The 20,538-nt window shown below is 53.2% G+C and overlaps 1 long non-coding RNA gene across 1 annotated transcript; it reads left to right on the top strand.

Moving 5' to 3' along the window:
- The first annotated feature begins 331 nt into the window (after positions 1-331).
- Positions 332-8,717, top strand: LOC142077103 (uncharacterized). Its single transcript, XR_012671555.1, has 3 exons — positions 332-608; positions 2,358-2,416; positions 8,705-8,717. It is a non-coding gene; the product is annotated as an uncharacterized LOC142077103 (long non-coding RNA).
- Positions 8,718-20,538: the final 11,821 nt, after the last annotated feature.

Raw genomic sequence — 20,538 nt, 5'->3', positions numbered from 1 at the left:
GGGGGGCTGTGCGTCCCGGAGGGGGCCGGGGAGGGGGGCTGGGGGGGCCTGTGCGCCCCGGAGGGGGCCGGGGAGGGGGGCTGGGGGGGGCTGTGCGTCCCGGAGGGGGCCGGGGAGGGGGGCTGGGCGGGGCTGTGCGCCCTAGATGCGCTGAGGAGTGGGGCTGTGTGTCCTAGGGGGGCTGGGGAGTGGGGCTGGGGGCGGGGGCTGCAGTCCCCCAAGGAGCTGGGGAGTGGGGCTGTGGGTCCTGGCGGGGCTTGAGAGTGGAGCTTGGGGCTCCCACGGGGCTGGAAAATGGTGTGGTCGGGTGCTGTGAGCACCGGGGGTCCTGGGGCTGGGAGGCGCTTGCAAACACCGGGGAGGGGCTGCGAGCATGGGGGGCACAAGGGTTGCACCAGGGTCGGTGCACGATCACCTCCATTGTACGGGTGTCGATGTAGAGGCAGCCGGGCTGCACGAGGCGCCGTGCGCATGCGCACTCCCGGGGCGGGGACTACAACTCCCGGCGTGCCCCGCGCGGGCCGTGCGGTGGAGCCGCGCGCTGATTGGCTGCGGAGGGTATTTCAACGGGGCGCGCGGCGGGCTCTGCACCGAGGCGGCGGCGCAGCGTGAGTGTGAGGGGCCGCGGGCCCGGGGAGCCGAGGAGTGGGGCTGTGGCGGGGGGGGGGCTGTCCTGCAGGCTCCGGGGACGGGGGCTGGGGGGACTCCAGGCGGAGGAGGGGCTGTGAGCATCTGGGGAGTGGGGCTGGGGGGGGGGGGGGGCTGTGTGCCCTAGGGGGGCCGCGCAGTGGGGCCGGGGGGGGCGCTGTGTGCCCTAGGGGGGCCGCGCAGTGGGGCCGGGGCGGGGGGGGCGCTGTGTGCAAACAGACCCTCCCTGCGAGTCCCCACTGTCGCCCCGTGGGGCCGGGGACCCCCCAGCCCTCCCTGCAGGCAGACGGGCAGCCTGTAGGCAATGGAGGCCGCCCGCCTCAGCGAGGTGCTCGAGTCTGGGGGCTTCACTGGCCGAGTCGAGGGAGGAGCTGCTGGAGAGAGGGCTTAGAAACGGCCTTCTGCCCCCGAAACTGCTGGAGCATTTGAAGGGGAGGGACAGGTCCACCCTAGGGCCCCAAGGGGAAGACCTCGGAGCAGGGACTTGGGGTTGTTCCAGGAGCAACAGCTGGTCCCAGCCAGCTCGCCTCTGCTCCCCCGGCACCGGGATCAGACCTTTCAAAGCCCCGTTTCTGCCCGAAGCATCACACAAGCGCTTGCCCTCCCCGGGGGCATCTTTGGGCCTTGAGAACAGGCGCAGCAGCTGGGTTTTTGGGCTCAGAAATGGGTGCCAAGTGAGCTGGTTTGGGGGCCCAAAGCAGAAGCCGGTTTGGCCGTTTGTGCGGGGGGGTGGGAGGGCATTGGGGGCTGCAGGGGAAAGCAGGGGGTGGGCAGGGTGCGTGGACCCTCCCCAGGGGGAGGGGCTCTGGTCCTGCCGGACCCCGAAGTGCGGGAGGCCGGCATGCACCAGGCCCAACTCAACGTGTGCGGTGGTCTCTGGGGGGAAGAGGTGGTCTCTGCTTTTCAGACCCCGCACGCCCTCTTCGAGTCCAGCTCTTGCTTGTCGACTGCTTCGAATAGTTATTAACTGATTAGTCCTACAAACTGATTAATGTTTATACAATGTCCAACTATGATATTTTATCCTAATAGTCGAGTTTTGACAGCGGTTGGTTTACGACCTTGTCAAAAGCCCAGGCTGTTGCAAACAGCTGGAGCTTGTAAGGAGAAGGAGCTGAAATCAACGCTGCAGAGCTGGAGCTTCAATTAGCCAGAACCGTCGCAAGCAGGAGCTGGAACGAGACGAGGTGTCCGCTGTCTGGGGCATGCCTTAGCCAGAGGCAAAATTACCAGCAGCTGTAACGAGCGGGAGCTGCGATTCGCTGCAGTGTCTGTTTGCCGGAGCATCCGTCGGCCAGACTGCACTCCCAGCACGGCTGAAGAGCAGCCAGGCGCAGGCAGGGCTGTCCCCAGCAAGGCGCTCCGAGCGGCAGGGAGGCGAGTTGTCCTTCTGCCAGCGGGGAGCCCGGCCTCTTCCCTCGGGGATTAAATCCACGCCACACGTGGATCCGCTCTCTTTGCGTGGAGGGTCTCTCCCGGACCCGTTCCCGAGGGCTGAAGTGAGGTGGGGGTCCCCCGGCTCTCCCCGGGGGGCAGGCGGCAGCACGAGGCGGCGGTGTCTCCCCGGTACCCGGCAAAGGGGAGCGAAACCGGCCGGCTGGAGCTGCCGGGGTGCACAGCCCGGCCCCGCACGGCAGAATCCTTCCCTGGGTTTTCGCCGTTGGCTGGGTGTGACAAACAGGTTCATTTTGTGCCTCCTCTTTTCCCAGCGTCACCTTCTGCGTCACGTGAAGAAAATCCTGCGTGGTTGATGCCGCTTGCTGCTCAGGTGATGGCACGTGTGGGGCCGGGGGAGCCGGGAGAAACATTGGTGCGTTCAAGGACGCTGCAGGTGCTCCACGTCAAACCCAGGGAAAAGGCAAATTTGCTGCCGGTGCAGAAAAGCTGATGAACAATTGCCGTGAACAATGAGCGTGCCTACGTACCCTCGTTAGCGTAACTAACCCGGGTAGTTACGAGTGTTTTCCTTTCAGGGAAAAGAATGAGCTTTCATCTACGAAAAATTAAGAGCTGCCTGTGTCCTTTAAGTTCAAGTGTTTCTCTTCTGTTTGTTCATACTGATTTTATGGGCAGGTTGGAAATAGCCTTTTATTTTTATAGGCATAACTCAATTTGTAGTACTACGTGGTGTCAGGATAGTGAATTTTGGAGCACCCAGGTGTCACTAGAAACGGAATGAATGAGACACGATGGAAACTGATATTTAAACTTGATTTTTACTTGATTTTTTTTTCCTGAGAGTGTTGATGGCACGTTGTCCTGTGGCTCAATCCACGTTCTGTTCAGTGGAGTCTTCAGTCTAGGACTTTTAAGGAAAAGAGTTGGTCCTTCCAAAAAAGGGCTAGTCATTCATAGGATCGAGGTATAGACCTGGAGAGCCGCTTAAGTACGTGATCAGAATTAAAGCCAAATGTCGCTTCGTGTTGCTGCTGTTGGCCTTCACTTTTGTTAATTTCCCCGCTGCTCCGTCGTGGTTGGGAGCTCTGAATCATCATTTTTTTCACTCCCTAACGCATTTTTCTCCCTGCGACGAGCGAGGGAAGGCAGGCAGTCGACTCAATGTGAGTGATAAGGCCAGCTTCAACTTTATTGTAAAACCCTACACATATTTATACACTAAGTTCTACCTTATGCACACTTGTCTCACAATCATTGGCTTAGCTCTAAAAATTACATTATCATATTCCTCCTACTTTCGGTTACTGCTACGTGGTCCGGGTTCCATCCTGTTTTCCCTATACTATACTTTCTCAAAGTTGCTTATCTGCACAGAGCAAGGTCAGCATAACTTTCTTTTCTCCCTTGTCAGCATGACTCAGAATTTTCCCACCGCGGCCTAGTCTGGCTAACTTTCTCCAACATTTCCCCCTTTTTCTTTTTGGACCACCAATACATTGTGGTTCATTTTTACAACATTATTTAAAATACAGTGATATGCTATTTTTACTATAACTATAATTGTTAATAAAATACCAAGCCAGCGCGTGCGCAGTGCCTATGTTAGGCACTAGGGAAGCAAATACATTGGCTGTGGTTGACCATAATTCTATATTGTCGTTACAATCTGCTTGCAATTGATGTATAGACCTTTTGTGTCGATTTGTCGCTACTGTAGTTATATTGAGCCAACTTTGTCGGCTAACTGTGAGCAGAGTTAATTTACCTACATAACAAGGCCCTCCAAAGGCGTTCTTTGGAATGCCAGGCCATGCTCGATCCCCACAGATCAAAAAATATCCGGGGGGAAGAGCTTTGGCCGTATCATTGTTCCACAAAGAGTTATTGGTTCCCTTCATACTCTGTCCATAGGCACTGAGTGTTTTGGAAGCGTTATAATTCCCACAATATTGGCCTATTTCGAATCCTTTCGTAAAAGGTGAAACAACAGTCCAACCGGTGGTATTAACAAAAGGGTTGTTATCATCAGTGCGGCTGCTTATGCCGATCAATGACTGAAAGGTCTGGGCCTGTGCGGCAAAGCGGCTAAAGCTGCCAAACACAAAACATGTCTGAGTAGTAACGTTATCAGTTGCATTTCCAATTTTTTCTGACCCCAAAAGGTCAATTTCTTGGGGGTCCCAAGGGAGAGTATGATTTAGGGCTCTTATTAGTTGTACCGAGCAATTTGCTACAGTAACATTTATACAATTAACTGTTACAGACGTCCAATTATCAAAATCTCTGGCAATAATTTCAGGAAAGCCTATCAGACATGTTTTAAAGGGCTCAGTTGCCGTAGCTGAACTCAGGCAAAAATCTGTCATCCCAGTTTTATTTGCCCACGCCACCCATAAGTTCGCACGGCTGGGCAACGGCATCGCTGGGATCAGTACAGACAGAGCTGCATTGATCATCATCAGCAACAGCAGCTTTGGTCCAGCGGCTTGGAATCCACTTCGGCCCTGTGGGAGTAAGTACACACATATAACCTCTACCCATATACTTCACTTCTGCTGGACCTTTCCACAGTCCAGTTGCTGGATCTCTATACATAACGAAAACTGGATTGTCATCCTTATTTTCTTTAGGATAACCATGCACCCATGCTGGTGGCTCTTTCTGATCTGCAAAAATACATAAATGATTTAGCACAAAAAGAGTCTTAACAAGTCTTTCTTGTACATCTGAGATTTCCCTAAATTTTTGCAAATATTGTTTCAGCGTTTGATGCGCCCTTTCAATGATAGCTTGTCCCGTGGGTGAGTGCGGAATACCAGCAGTATGTCGCACTCCCCATGTTTGGAAAAAACGTTTCACTTTGGCGCTTGTGTATGCAGGGCCATTGTCAGTTTTTATCGTTTGTGGCACTCCCATAACTGCAAAACAACTAGTCAAATGTCGCATTACGTGGAGTGCTCGTTCTCCTGTTTGTGCCGTGGCCCATATAAATTTGCTATAGGTGTCAACCGTAACATGTATATATCTCAGTCTGCCAAAGTCAGCAACGTGAGTCACATCCACTTGCCACAATTCTCTGGCCTCGAGTCCCCTGGGATTCACGCCGATTCCGAGACCAGGCCCATGGTGGCTACACGTAGGACAGGCCCGCACAATCCCCTGTAAAATGTCCATAAAATATCCATAAATGTACACAAAATGTCCACTGCATTCATTTAGTCCATGACTTTGGGCTCCATCTGTTATGGTGGTCACTCAGGTCAGCAGAGGTGGTGCGTTGCGTGGAGTTACTGGGCACCAAAGTTGGCTCAGGTCGGGTCACTGCTGCACTTGCGCTGCTTCTTGTAAAGTTTGTCCTCCGTTGGTTCAGGTGGTTCCTGCTGCTTGGGCATGGGCTTATCCACAGTCACAGACGCCTCGGGGCGTCCTGTCCCGCATGGACTCAGCCACAGGTCACAGTCCCTTCGATTCGAGTTCACGCTGCAGTTCCAGCCTGTCCAGCACAGCAGCACAGAAGCAGCAGCGATGCCCTGGCCATCTGCCGGCCCAGGCGCATCCCCATTGCTGTTATCAGAATGTTCCCAGGCACAGCACAGTAAGACGATCAGCAGTGCAGCAGTACAGCAAGCAGCGAGAGCAAAAAAGCAGCCACTAATGAGCACAAGACTCTAATACACATTAAGGCAAGCAAGCCCCATGGCAAGCACAAGAGCCTGCGAATTAATAGCTAAACAGCAGTAACAGCTATAAATTCAATCTAGCACATTCCAATCAAACGTGTCGTTATCTTCAATTGTAGTCTTTGGTTGCATTCCGGTAAATATCCATTCTAATACTCTCACAGTCTCCCCCTTTTTCTTTTTGCACTGCGTGAGTGCACCAATAAAATGTGTGAGGCCGTGCAAAACGGTTAAGTCCACAGGTAAGTCAGGGTCAATACGATCCACTGCTCGGTCAACGATGTGGGTACTGAGTTTTTGAATCACAATCGATAAGTCCTCGTAATATAAAAAGTCCTTGGAGACCACTGGATGATCGCCCCAACAACAACGCTCCATGAGATTGTCCATTGATAACTATGGGCCCTTTAATTCCTGTAGCAATTTTTTCGCGGCCGGTCGTCAATTAGCGTGACATCTACTGCTGTTGCCAGATCCAGTCCGAGGCTCCCCCTGGTTGCTGATCGAAGTTGGGTAATGGCGTCTGGTATCTCTGCACTGTCATTTGGTTGGGGGCTGCCGTTGGCCTGAAGGTGACCGGAGCCGCGATTGGTGTCGGCGCGCTGCGGCTCTTGGCGCTCGGTTTCCCGTTTCCCGAATGCCGGCAGACCGTAGTATTATGATTATTCATTTGACAGTTCTGGCAGCTCCCGACATTGTCGACGCAGATGTCCTGGGTAGCCACATCGGAAGCACTTATACTCTCGTCGGCCAGTCGTCTTACTTTGGTGGGCATCCGGAGGCTTCAGTGGGGCAAGAGCTGCAAACGCCTGTCCCTGCGCCTTGACTAATTTTTCCCCTAGTTCTCTGATTGTTTCAACTAACATGGCTTGAGCTCCTACAGGAACTCTACTCATTCGCTCTAACATGACTTCTATGGTGGCGTCTAAGGGTAAGGTGACAAGGATGCCCTTCGTATAAGTATTACAATTCTCTAATACACACTGTCTCAGCAAAGGTCCTTTCATAAAATCTGCCATATCTGCGTGGTCAATAGCGTCTGTGACTCTATCTACAAAAGATGCAAAAGGCTCCTCTCTTCCTTGTTTAATTGACATATATGAAGGAGGAGCTGGTGTAGTTTTAACTTTCTGCAAGGCTTCTCGTGCTAATTTCATAGATTCTAACAACACGTCTGGGCCAGTTTGCATCTGCATTTCTACAGAGGCAAAAGGACCTATACCCATTAGTTGTTCTACAGTTACTCCAGCTAAACGATCATTTGGGGCTCGGGGCGAGTGCGCAGATATTTCACAAAGTCTTTGCCAGTGAGCTTGCCAAAGTAATTGTTGTGATTGCTTCAAAATAAGCCTCATTATGTTCTTAATATCTTCTGGACATAGCATTCCGCTACCCCAGATATAGTTTAGCATTTGCCTTGCAGGCTCACTATGCACTCCCAATTCATTAACCGTGTTTCGCAATTGATTTAATATTTTCCAATCTAGGGCCTGATGCACCCCAGTCATAGCCCCCGCGTTATCTACCTGGTAGATTACCGGGAAGGCTTGAGGGCTAATTTGATCTAATAAATCAAAATCTTTTTGCTCAACAGCTTCTCGTGCTATTTTGTCCCAACTAACCCGCACTAAACGCGGCTGTTGATGAGCTTGGGACGGGGGGGGGGGGTGGGGGGGTGGGGGTGGGGGGGGGGGGTGAGGGGTGGGGGGGGTGGGGGGGGGTGAGGCCTTTAGAAGACTTTCAGCTTGAGCAGTCTCCTGTCCGCTACCGTCTACCCTCTCATTTTCACTTGGACCCTCCCCCTCCCTTTCCCCCGGCGGTGCGGAGGGACAAGCCCTTTCTGTCGGCGGATCAGGAGGGGGACGAGAGGGTCGGCAGACAACGGGAACAGGAATTCCCGAAGGCGGAGGTGAAAAGTAGTCACCCCCTGCTGTGAGACGTCCAGCGGCAGGATCGGACTGCTCAAGCCGATCTGAGGCGGCTGTAGCTATTCGCCTTTCAGTTTTATATCTTTTTATACAATTAATAACATCTCTCCAAGATTTCATTAATTTTCTTGCTGATTTATCATCATCAATTACTAGATCCCACAAACAATCTCCATAAGAACGCCACTCGTCTACTTCAAACATACTTTCAGGGTCTTTAAAAAACCCTTTCGCTTTCCCTAACGCAATTAAACCAGCCAGGTCTTTTAATTGGCTTACTCCCCGCTTTTCTAAAAAGCATTTTAAAATATCGAAGGCTACCTCTACTTCCATTGCGCGCTTCTCCTGACCCTCTTAATTATCCGGTCGTTTGCAGCCTTTTCCCACGGGTAGCCTTCTATCGGACGGCGAACCCCTTCTTAATTATCCTGGGTTCAAGCACGGATCAGGCACGCCGCGACAGCGTCTACTGATCTTCTGCTCCCTGGTCGCTGCTACCAGTGCTTCTCCGATCTCGCTGTCCGGTGGAAAACAGGGATGGGGGGTCCCTGTTCGGGCGCCACTTGCGACGAGCGAGGGAAGGCAGGCAGTCGACTCAATGTGAGTGATAAGGCCAGCTTCAACTTTATTGTAAAACCCTACACATATTTATACACTAAGTTCTACCTTATGCACACTTGTCTCACAATCATTGGCTTAGCTCTAAAAATTACATTATCATATTCCTCCTACTTTCGGTTACTGCTACGTGGTCCGGGTTCCATCCTGTTTTCCCTATACTATACTTTCTCAAAGTTGCTTATCTGCACAGAGCAAGGTCAGCATAACTTTCTTTTCTCCCTTGTCAGCATGACTCAGAATTTTCCCACCGCGGCCTAGTCTGGCTAACTTTCTCCAACATCTCCCCAAGGAGAGGCTACGTTTAAAAGTTACTTAGTTTCCTCGCAAATGCATCGGTCAATAAAACGGAGTTATGATTATTAAAACCACACAAATGACACCGGTCTTACAGATCTGGACTATTTCTGAACACGTGTTCATCGCGTGCAGATGTCATCGGGATACAGATCATCTGCATTTCATGCTCTGACAAGACAATCTGCTGAGACAGGGACGAGCTCCAAAAGAAAAAAAAGGTACAACGTCAAGGTTTTGTTTTGTTGTTGGTTTTTGTGGGCTTTTTGTGTTTGTGTTATTTTTTGGTTTGTTGTTTTTTTGTTGTTTTTTTTTTTTTTTTTAAAGAGTGCGATGTTGACTGGTGGCAGCCTGCAGAGCTCTCTTGCTGCCTGACCTCTCCTTTTCTTCTCTGTCACTCCTCTTTCGTGGCTGTAATTTTCACTCGGGTAGTTTTAGAAGAGCGATTTAGTTCCTCGCCTGTGTAAATGTGCTGGTAATACCTGGAAGGTAAATGCTTGAACCGGTAGCGAATAACTTGGCTACAAGTAGAATTTCTGAAGGAAGAACAACAACAGCAGGAAGCAAGTAGCGAGTTACCCCAAATTTGTGTGTGTCAAACACATCAAAGTTTTATTGCCAAACATTGTTTGGCAATGTGTTCCAAATGGCTCGTTTTGGTAAACATAAATTTTCAGGAAGTTCAGGGTTGTGTGTGGAAAAACGTGCCCCTCTGTCTAGGTGTCCTGCTACGTAAATAGCATGAGTCAGTAGCACATCCAGCGGCAGGGCTGCTGTTCCCTGCTCTCGATATTGCCGTAGTAGTGTTGTGATGTTTCGACCTAAGAGGCGGGTTTAGGAATGGAAGGAGAATGCCTGCGTTCTGCAAGGGCTACGAATGCCGACCCTTTTCTCTGCCTGCTGCTTTCCTGTGCGTGAGATGAAACTGTATTGTTTTTCTCCCTTGTTCCCGGTAGAAATATTTCTGAAGCTGTCGCTGCTGTGGGTTTGCAATTTGCGTTACTGCGTTTTTGTAGAGTTCTAGTTACGGATCGTTTCTGCCGCGGCAAAGTGTCAAGATACGGTTTTCAGTTTAAAGCTTCAGAAGCTGCATTCGCGGAAATCGGCGTAGGTGAAGCTGGTTGTTGTGGTTTAACCCGGCAGGCAGCTAAACACCACGCAGCTGCTCGCTCGCTCGCTCCCCCTGCCCCCAAAGTGGGGTGGGGGAGAGAATCGGGAAAAAAAAGTGAAGTTCGTGGGATGAGGTAAAGACAGTTTAATGGGACAGAACAGGAAGGGGAAACAATCGTAACGATAAAAGAATATACAAAATAAGCGACGCACAATGCGATTGCTCACCGCCCGCCGACTGATGCCCAGCCGGTCCCCGAGCGGCAGTCGCCGCCGCCCGGCCAACTCCCCCAGCTTATGTACTGAGCGTGACGTCATATGGTATGGACTGTCCCTTTGGCCGGTTTGGGTCATCTGTCCTGGCTAAGGTCCCTCCCAGCTTCTCGCTGGCAGGGCATGAGAAGCTGAAAAGTCCCCGACTAGCGTAAGCGCTACTTAGCCACAACTAAAACATCAGCGTGTTATCCACGTTTTTCTCGTCCTAAATCTAAAACACAGCGCTATACCAGTTACCAGGAAGAGAATTAACTCTATCCCAGCCGAAACCAGGACACTGGTCTTGCGCATGATCCCGCTGTGCTCGCAGGGGTGCTCAGTGGCTCCTCATCAAAACAGCGAGGTGCGTGTGGACGTCCGTAGGGTTGCGCTAGGGGTCTGGGGGCGTTATGTATTTTTGCTGTTGGAAGACGGAATAGAGCGTGTGCCTGTTAAATCTAACGATGGTCGAAGGTTGGGAGGGACCCTGAGCAGGTTTGGTGGCACAACTGCAGTTTTCAAAGATCTTGACCGTCTGGAGAAACGTCCTGGAAAAAAGGATTCCTCTTTTGCAGCGAGTTCGCGAGGACAGACGGGTTGCCGTACTCTTTAACAAAAATACTCAACTTGGGACGTATAGGGTGAGGAAATCGCGGCTCTACTTAGGCTTGAGAAAACGTACGTAGGTGTCTGTGCCTGTCACCTGCGCGTCTCTAGGCAAGTGAGTTCTAGCGAAACTAAAGCTGCCGATGAGCCAAAAAAAAAGGCACGGTGGTCTAAAACATGCATAAGCTCTAGTGGCCTGTCTCAACAACTGCACCAAAGATGATGCAAAATACTTTCTCCTCCATTCAGTTGTAGTCTTCACAGAAAAGGAAGCTTTGTGCTAAACGTGGTTTGTTTTTTTTTTTTTTTTTTTGCCTTTCCTCTCAGCAGAATGTCAACTGCCGTGAAAGTACGAGACGGATGGAAAGGATCCATAGTGGTCTGCAAGAACAAGGTATGCCTGTGATATGTGTCTGCATTTTTCCTAAGGTGCTTGTAGTGTGGACTTTACAGTTAACACGAAGAATGTGGCAGCTCTCCTTCTATCTGATTTTTTAACATGAAATATTTTAACACAAATACTAAAAATAAAGGTCTGTTCTGGAGCGTGGTACGCCTATTCAAGGCTTGCTTTCCTTCGTCTATTTTCTCTTCCTGAAAGCAGAGTCTTCTGTTTCTGTGTGCTTGCTATTAAAGGGTGCTGTGAAAATAATGTTGGACTAGAAGAGGAAAGGAACCGTTTGTAAGAGTTCGGATGTTCGGGAGAAACAGGCTTTGTTTTCACGATAAAAGCTTTATGCTTTTTCAGTCAGTCAGTGTTTAAAATACCTTACAGGAGCACTCGAAAACCTTACTGAGATACTAGCATCTGTGCTAAAAGCAATCAAGGTCAAAGAAGAGGCGTGGACAACACGGGACAAATCGGCGTCGCTTCGGTGTGTTTTCCAGGCTTTCCCGAGAAGCGGTAGCAGCCTCGTAACTAGCGACAGAGAGTCCTGATGTGTTTTCGGTGAGTTACTGATTCTCTAATGTCCTTTTTCCTAACCTGCAGCGCGTAATTTTGACTTCGGTTGGAAAGAGATTTTCCAGAATGGAAATCTTTTTCATTCAAAGGAGTTGCCTTTTACGAACTTCCCATCAGAATGGATCTTCAGAGATGACGTGCTTGGCAGCAGAAGTCATCCGCAAGGAGACTTTTCACTCTCTCTGGAAAAAAAAAAGGAGTTAAGTCGATTTCCTTGCAAGGACCCAAGCGCAGCACATCTTCCAATAGTCGACGTATGGCTGATCTTTGGTTCTCGGGTGTAACGGTCGAGAGATCGTAAAGACGCGTTCCTCCGCACGCTTGGGTACAGCCAACAGCGTTAGCAAACCTGCCAGTCCTTTTTGGTAGCCTTACGTATTGCAGCACCGGGGATTTGATATTCCCCACCGCCTGCCCTCCCCCTCCCCCCCCCCAAAAAAAGAAAGTTAAAATTGTCTAATTTCCAAACTGACTTGCATTGTTTAAACTGCAACTGCCAAATAGCTGTAGTGTATAATTTATTAGGTGTGCTTAAGCAGTTGGGTAGTTGCTCTAAACGTTTAAAAAGAGAGGCAACTGAACGTTAGGGGCTTTTTTCCTGATCTTTTGGCAGAGTGCTCTGAAGCACTTTATTTCTGTCTCGCTTTCGACGGCGCGTTTCCCCGGCAGTTCGGTAGCATCGGTCTCGGCGCAGCTGGCCAGGCGTCCCTCCTAGTCATGTCACACACGCAAAACCCCTGGTCAAACGATAGCTGTGTAGCTTGGAGGTAGATAATTTAACGGTATGAATTCACAGCTACGCAATTTCAATTAACGCAAAAGGAAAATCAAATATTTTTATAGTATGAGTCTTCTCATTGTACGTATGTAAGCGTGCGCACGCCTTTTTAGCATAAAATGAATTGCTGAGATTTGTTCTTTCTTTTTCATTTTACTCTTCAAAGTTTTACGCTTCACTTTCAGCTTTATCGGCCAAGCGAGCGAGATGCGCAGCAGCAGCAGCAGCGCAAGGGCTGGAGCTGCGGAGGTGGATCCGTGCGCGTAGATGCTGATTACGGCGCGCCCTTGTCCTGCAGCCTCACGGGGTTATCTCCCGGCAGCGGTGCTGTAAGGAAGGGACGAGGCGTTTTCCGACACCAGCGAGAGCGTTTACTTCTCTGCGAAGAACGTGTTCAGAATCGTGTCAATTAGTCTTCACGCTGATTTTAAGCGTTCGAATCGCTCGAGCTTTTAAAGGCGGCGTTGTGTTTCGAGCTGACCCGTTTGCCTGGCACCCTCCTTTAGCTCGACTGCTACCCTCTCCCTTATCCTGACCGAATTCCTCTGCTGCCTTCGGTGCTGTTTTTTTAACGTGCTGAAATATCCGTTGGGATTTTTGTTTTTCAGATGCCTCGCTGTGAGCGTCCCGTGGTGCTCAGGAGAGACCCCTGGCCCAGGTTTGCCTGCCGGTCGTTAGGCGTGCTGAGGGTAAGGGGCCGGCTGGCAGCCTGCGGGACGGGGGCTGGGGGGGGCTGCAAGCGTTTGGGGGGGCCGCCCCTCCTTTATCTTTCTAGCAGAGCCCCCCTTTTTGGCGGGGGTGCGTGCGTACATACGTAAACGGCATTATTAAAGTAACGAGCTGCCGGTTGGGGCCGTTTCCCTCGTTTTGTGTCTTTTTGGGGGGGTGAATAAAAAGGGGGGGTTGGGGGGCCTGGAGGGGTGATGATGTCATTTGGGGCACCCCAGCATCACCACGGGGGTGATGATGCCGTGGAGGAGCAGGTGAGTGGGGAATGGGGGGTCATGGGGGTCCGTGTCCCCCCCTCCCCCCCCCCCCCCCCAAAGGGGGTCACAGCCCAAATTGCCTGAAAATTCATGGGGGGGCGTTCAAAAATTTTTAAAAACTGTAAATATATCTGTGAGGCCTCGAAAGAGAAAAAAAATCTCTCCTTGTTACATATATTGAAAAATAATATTAATTTATACGTACAAAAGGATTTCAAAATAAGAACCTATATCTGCCCTATTATATAAAGGATTTTAGAGTATAAAAAAATTCGAAAGATGTATATAGGGTTTTAAAATACAAAATTTTAAAATTTTGTCTCTATAAATTAAAAAATAAAGAACTTCCAAATGCAAAAAGGATGATACATTTTATACATGAAGGAATTTAAAATAGAAAAAGGTCTGAATAGATACCGCTATCTACACTTACTACGTGTTACATAGGGAGTCTACATAGACATTATATGTAATCTAAGAGATTATGTACAAGTGTAAATAGACATCTAAGTCTAAAATCTAAGTCTATAAAGATATAGGTGTAAATATATGTAAGTGTAAATAGAGAAGTCTATAAAGACATTTAAGTGTTCAAAATATGGAAGTCAACAGATCCATAGTCTGAGCAGGTAGTATATATAATAAGTGGGAAACGGGGATATAAGTGAAAGATAAATATATTCACTAAATATATATATAGAGATATGTGTAAATACATTAAGTGTAAATGTCTATGATAATAAGGTTTTTAAAATGCAAAGAAACCCTGTTTATAGAAAGGATTTTAAAACTCGACGCCCCCCACCCCCCACCCCCCCCACCCCCCCGCCCCGAAACACCTCTCTATTGAAGATATAAAAGCGCTTTCAAAAGCTGCCTCTTCCCTGTTCTCCTTTTCCGCCTGTTCCCATCCTGATTGGGGGCCAGTTCCCCCAACAGGGACTTTCCCCTGCAGGGCTGCGCACGCAGCGCGGGACCTGCCGCCATGGCCTAAAAATACCACAAAACCCCTAATTCGGGGCCTGCAAGGGGTGGGGGAAAAAAAAACCCGCAATTTTTGGGGAAAAATACCCAACTTGGAGCTCCCGGGAAAGCCAAATCCGCCTGGATTTGGGCAGCCGGAAAGCAAAAAAACCCCCATTTTCACACACAAAACGAAAAAGCAAAAACCACCAATTTTTGTGTGAAAAAGCGTTGAAAAACCTCCAAATGGTGGAATGTTTTGGAAAAGGAAAAAACCCCAATTTTGATATTATGGAAAAGCAAAAAACCCCCCGATTTGGGGAAGATTTGGGGTGAAACACCAGCCACTTGAGGGGCATCGCTCGTGGTTATCCAGCAAGGGTCAGTCATCGGGAACGGATTATCTGTTGCGGGTTATCCCAGGCGAGTTTTCTGCTGTGGGTGGTCCCGGGTGGACCCCCTGGCGTAGGTCACCCCCACGCATGTCCCCCCCCGCCCCTCCCGGTGTCCGCCCCGCCTTTCCCGTGCGAGGTTTTTCCCACCGTGCGAGGTTTTCCCCGTGACGCGTCCCCCGTATCCCCTGCCCTCCTACCTCGTGCCCGCACTGCCCTCCTCTCTCCTCTCCCTCCTCCCACCCCCCGTGTTCCGCACTGCCTTGCCGTAACCCCTCTGCCCCGGACCCCTGGGGTGCTGCCTGCCCCGCCAACCTGCCCGTTGCCCCCCGCCCAAACTCTGGCACCCCCCTCCCGCTCCCCCGCACCCCACTCCCACCCCGCTCTCCCTCCTCCTGCGTTTTGGGTTTGTGCTGCAAACAGCGTCGGTGACACGGGGCTGCGTGGGTTCCTGCTGAGCAGCGCTTGCACGGCGCCGGGGGCTGTTCTGCTCCTCGCCCCGCCCTGCCGGCGAGCGGGCTCGGGGTGCGCGAGGGCCTGGGAGGGGGCACCGCTGGGAGAGCTGACCCCGGCGGACCCAGGGGATGTTCCAGACCCTGTGACGTCAGGAAATAAAACTCGGGGGGCGGTTGGCGGGGGGGGCGCTGCTGGGCTGCGGCTGGCTGGGCATCCGTCGGTTGGCGGTGAGCCATTGTTTTCATTTGTACCGCTTGTCTGTCTGGGGTTTTTCTCTCTGTTGTTTGGGGTTTTTTTCCCCCCCTTTTCCTTACAAGTGGAGTTTTTTCACTTTTGCCCTTCCAATTCTCTCCCACCTCCCACTGAGGGGGGAGCGAGTGAGCGGTTGTGTGGTGCTGAGTTGCCAGCTGGGATTAAACCACGGCACAAGGTGAGTTGCAAGCCCTGCTGGCTAAACGCTTTAGGCTCTCCGTGTTATTCCTGCCATCTTGCCATCCTTGTTCTTTCTTGCTGCTTTCAAGTGCCTTGTGCTCCATGAGCAGGCTGGGAAGGATGGTTGTGGCAGGAGCTGCAGCACCCTGTGACTCCTTCTCAGGCTACTAGCTTCGCCCTTTGTATGGGCTGCCGAGGTCGTCGGCTCCGCAGGGGCCACAGGCAGCCCGCAGAGCTTTACGCCAAGCCATTCCTTTCCCCTCTGCGCAGCAGTGGTTCTGCCGCTGCTACAGGCAGCCGCTTGCTCGAGGGCGAGGGGCTGGGATGACGACAGGCTGCTGCACGCTTCAGTCGAACTAAGACGCCGTTCTCTGGGCAGCCGGTGCAAGGAGAGCTCAGGTACGTTCTGTACTGCCGATGGCTCTTCACAAGGGAAGCGTGCTCTGGTTTTAGCAGAAAAAGGTGTCGGTCACAGGCAGCCACCTATCACTGCGCACAGCTCAGCTATTTGGCAGGGGTCTTGCTTGTTCAAGTAGAGGCGTATTCCTCGCCTTGCAGTCTCGATGGCAAAACAATCGGGGGTTCAAGCTACAAAAGCACAGAGCAAGGATGGAACCTGCCGGGCTCTACGGTCAACTGCTGAGGACGCCTAATACACCAGCAGGCCTCTTGGCTTTCCCTGCTTCATTTCTAATTCCTTTGCACGCTGGAGGGCAGGGTGGTAAGTGATGTCGTGCAGCGTCTCTCCTCCAAGTGGCAAGCCCTGCGTGTGTGCAGGATGAGGAGAGCAGAGTGCTGATAGCACAGAGGCGAGGAAAGGTGCAAACACCGCAACAAAGGCCCAGGACCACCAGCGTATCGCTCGTTTGCAGGTCAGCCACTGGCACCGGGTCTGCTCAGAAGCACGGTTTCCTGATGGACATAGCTGCCCCTCCCCTGCTCTCAGGGTGTCACCCGTGTGGCCTTATTTTTTTTAAATCTCTCTCCAGCATCTGTTGAGTCGCCGCTGTCACTCCCACAACCCCGATGCCACCTGCAGACCGAGACAGCGATCCCTGGGGCTTCCTCCGGGTTAGAAAGAAACCTGTTCCACAGGTTCCCCGTGCTGCTTCTCCTCCCCGGGTAATGGGCTGAGGGGCACGGGCAGAAACAACCACGGGACTTGTAAAGCGGCCAAAGGGAAAGGACTGAAATGCTGGAGCCACCGGGTGCTTTTTGGTACAGAGGCGATGAAGATTAGTGCCCGGGCCGCGAGTGGGAAAAGGGCAGGGAAATCTAAGCCCAGTACCGCCAGTAAGCAGTTACCGTCTGTCGATGGTACGAACTGGGCGGAGAGAAGGGGAAAGGGCCGGTGAGGCGACGGTGGCACCCGGCGAGCGGAATTGGGTACTGCAGCTCTTGAGCCGCGCATGCGCGGTGGGGCGCTCTCCTTTGCTCGCTGCTGCCACCGAGCGACCAAAGCTGGGTACTGCAGCTCTTGAGCCGCGCATGCGCGGTAGCGCGCCTTTCTTTGCTCGCTGCTGCCACCGAGCGACCAGAATTCGGTACTGCAGGTCTTGAGCCGCGCATGCGCAGTGGCGCGCTCTCCTTTGCTCGCTGCTGCCACCGAGCGACCAAAATCGGGTACTGCAGGTCTTGAGCCGCGCATGCGCGGTGGCGCGCTTTTCTTTGCTCGCTGCTGCCACCGAGCGACCAGAATTCGGTACTGCAGCTCTTGAGCCGCGCATGCGCAGTGGCGCGCCTTTCTTTGCTCGCTGCTGACACCGAGCGTCCAGAATTCGGTACTGCAGCTCTTCAGCCGCGCATGCGCATTGGCGCGCTCTCCTTTGCTCGCTGCTGCCACCGAGCGACCAAAATCGGGTACTGCAGCTCTTGAGCCGCGCATGCGCGGTGGCGCGCTTTTCTTTGCTCGCTGCTGCCACCGAGCGACCAAAACTGGGTACTGCAGCTCTTGAGCCGCGCATGCGCAGTGGCGCGCCTTTCTTTGCTCGCTGCTGCCACCGAGCGACCAGAATTCGGTACTGCAGCTCTTCAGCCGCGCATGCGCATTGGCGCGCTCTCCTTTGCTCGCTGCTGCCACCGAGCGACCAGAATTCGGTACTGCAGCTCTTGAGCCGCGCATGCGCGGTGGCGCCCCCTTTCTCCGCGCTGCCGTCCGCCGGTAACGGCAATGCCGTACTGTGCTGCCTGCGGGGTGATGCCGCCGCGTTCGTTGGTTCGTTCCGGTAAGGAAACGCCGCTGCCGCCCCACGTGCGCGGTGCCGGCGGGCGCTGGGCCTGCAAAGCGCGGACCTGCAGCGCCGGTGCCGCCCCCGTGCACGCGCCGCCCGGCCGCTGCTCGCTGCTGCCGCCCCGTGGCCGAATCGCGGTACTGCAGCGCCGGCACCGCTCAGGTGCGCAGCAGCGCCGCCGCCGCCGCCGCCTTCGCTGCTGCCGCCCCGAAGCCGAAGCGTGGTCCTGCAGCCCGGCGTTCGCGCGCCGGCTCTGGCCCCTCCATGCGCCGTCCCCATCCCGGTGCCTCCCTCATCCCGGTGCATTCGTCATCCCGGGCGGCAATGGTTAGGGTGCCCCCCCCCCGCATGCCAGCACCCCCAAGAGTATCGGCGTGTCCCGGTGCTGTCCCCATCCCTGGGGCAGCTCCCCGTCCCCTGTCCCTGCGGCTGGTCGTTGGGCTCTGTGTTCCCCCAATAAAACACGGGGACAGAGGGGACCCCTGGGGACAGGGGGTGGGGACCCCCAGAGAGTAGGCTGTGCTGCCGTCGCTCCTTGGTGCTGGCCCTGCTTGTCCCCTGTCCCGCCAGTGGTGACGAACTCCGGGCCACTGGCGGGGACCCTCACTGTCACCTTCCCCCCATGCCGGTTGCCACCAGCGACAGGGACAGCGACGCACCCCCGGGGGTGTTTGGGGTCCCCAGGGTGGGAGCGGAGCTGCAGGATGCCGGGTCCCCCCTGCCCGAGCCCTGCAGACCCACCCAGGTGGAGCGCAGGCAACCCCGGCCCTGTCCCCAGCCCTGTCTCCGCGTGGCCGTGGGTCGGTGCTGCCATTGCGTGGCCAGCGGCTGGGAGGACACAGCTCCCGCCGGCTGGGGCCAGAGGAGCCCGGCAGCCTGGGGACCCCCGGGAAGGGCTGGCTGTCATGGGGACTCGGCGCCCAGGGCCCAGGGCACCCCAGAGACCCTACAACAGGGTGCAGCATGAACTATTTTATTACCTGTGCAGTATCCATGAGTGAGTCCCCATCGTTCCCATCCTGGTCCCCCAGTGGGTCGGGGTCCCAGCTGCCCCTGGGGGTGGCTGCAGGTGTCGGGGGTGGGATCCCTTCTCCCCGCGGTGCCCCCCACCTCCCCAGGGTCATCCCTCCCAGTCTCAACTCCCCACATGGTGTCCTCAATCTCCCGAGAAACACCTCTGTCCCCCAATGTCCCCCTACCTACCCCACTCCCAGGGTCCCTCCCGGACCCCAGGATGCCCCCCCCCCCATCCTGAGGCCGCCCCCCCACCCCCACCCCCATGGTCATGAGACACACACACACACCCCCCCTCCAGCACTGGGGAGACACTGGGAAGAGCCGGCACTGCCATGTCGGGGACCTGCTAGCCCTCATCCTCCCTAAAGTCTTGCACCATGCTCTGCTCCTTGGGGGGAGTGCCCACAGTCAGGGGGGTGGGGGCTCCCCTCCTCCCCAGGGAACCCCCCCAACCTGTCCAGGGCACCCTCTGCCACCTCCCCAGGGTCCAATCACCGTAACAGGGTCTGACCCTGGGATCCCGCTGGTTAACGTCAGGTGCAAGAGAAGGTTCCTCATTACTCCTTGATTAGTTCTTAGGTGCCAGCTCGAGCTGGGTGCCTCCAGAGAGGGACCCCTACCCCGGATCACCCTCCTTGCACACCTGCACCCGTTGCAGGAGGGTCCGCGCACACCATGGGAGCCATGTGGGAACCGGAGGCGGCCTCGAGGCTGCTCAGCAGCAGTCAAAACACCCCAGTGGTTTCAGGCACCGGCTGTTTTGCTCCCGAACCCAAGGGTACTGCCGAGAAAAATAACCACCACTGTCACACGAGGGTCCTGCACGATCCCCACCATCGCACAAGGGTCCCCGTGCACCTGCCCGCCATTGCACGAGGGTCCCCTGCACACCAACCAATTGCATAAGGATCTTCCTGCACTGCCCCCCCCCCATTGCATGGGGGTCTCCACACACCGACCCCCCGCTGCGCAAAGGTCCCTGCACAATTGTTAATGTTAATCTTAATCAATATTAATCTTCAAAGTGTTATCATCCTGTGTATAGCCCTCACCCAGAACTGGGTTAAAAGACCAGTTAATAAGAAACCAGAATGATGAAGCTAGTGAGTGGGTGTTTGATTGGAGGAGATCAAGATGTATATGTTTTAATTTAAGAACACTATGGTGATAGATAGTTTAGTTTGTTGTGGATTCTATATTGCTCGCTTCTGTAATTTTAAACAATGAAGACTTGTTGCTTAGAAGTTAGGTAACTAACAGGTGTGTGTTTTAGAAGTAGTGATAATTAATTTTAGCTATGGAAACTATAAACAGACGTGGTCCAAGCATGGCTCAGGGACAAATTGCGACCCTATAAGGTAAAGAGGAAATAAGTTCATGAAGAGTTCACTGCCCTGCCGACCACCAGAGACCACCCAAGACCCCCAAGAAGACCCTAAAGGCTTTAGTGCGCATGTGTTTAAGATGATGCAATATTATAATTAGTTCTCGGAAATGTAACGCATATGTAACAAGGAAACTTAAAATATGTATGAGAAGCATGGATATAAACAGAAAGGTGATTAGACCGTGTGTGCTTGATTTGTGGCAAGTCCACCGAGCACCCAGGCCTGAATAAAACAATATCTCTCCTGAGCGTGTGGAATTGGTTACTTGCACGCCGGGCACGAATCCGCTTTTTGGACAACAGTTTTTGGCGACCCAGATGGGACTGCTGTGAAGCCTTGCCCGGATCGACTCGCCGGCTCTCGGTGGGGAGACCCTGCTCTCCGGACTCCA

This window comes from Calonectris borealis, unplaced genomic scaffold (assembly GCF_964195595.1).
Source record: "Calonectris borealis unplaced genomic scaffold, bCalBor7.hap1.2 HAP1_SCAFFOLD_155, whole genome shotgun sequence".
Lineage (NCBI taxonomy): Eukaryota > Metazoa > Chordata > Aves > Procellariiformes > Procellariidae > Calonectris > Calonectris borealis.
This window is presented reverse-complemented; position numbering and strand designations above follow the sequence as displayed.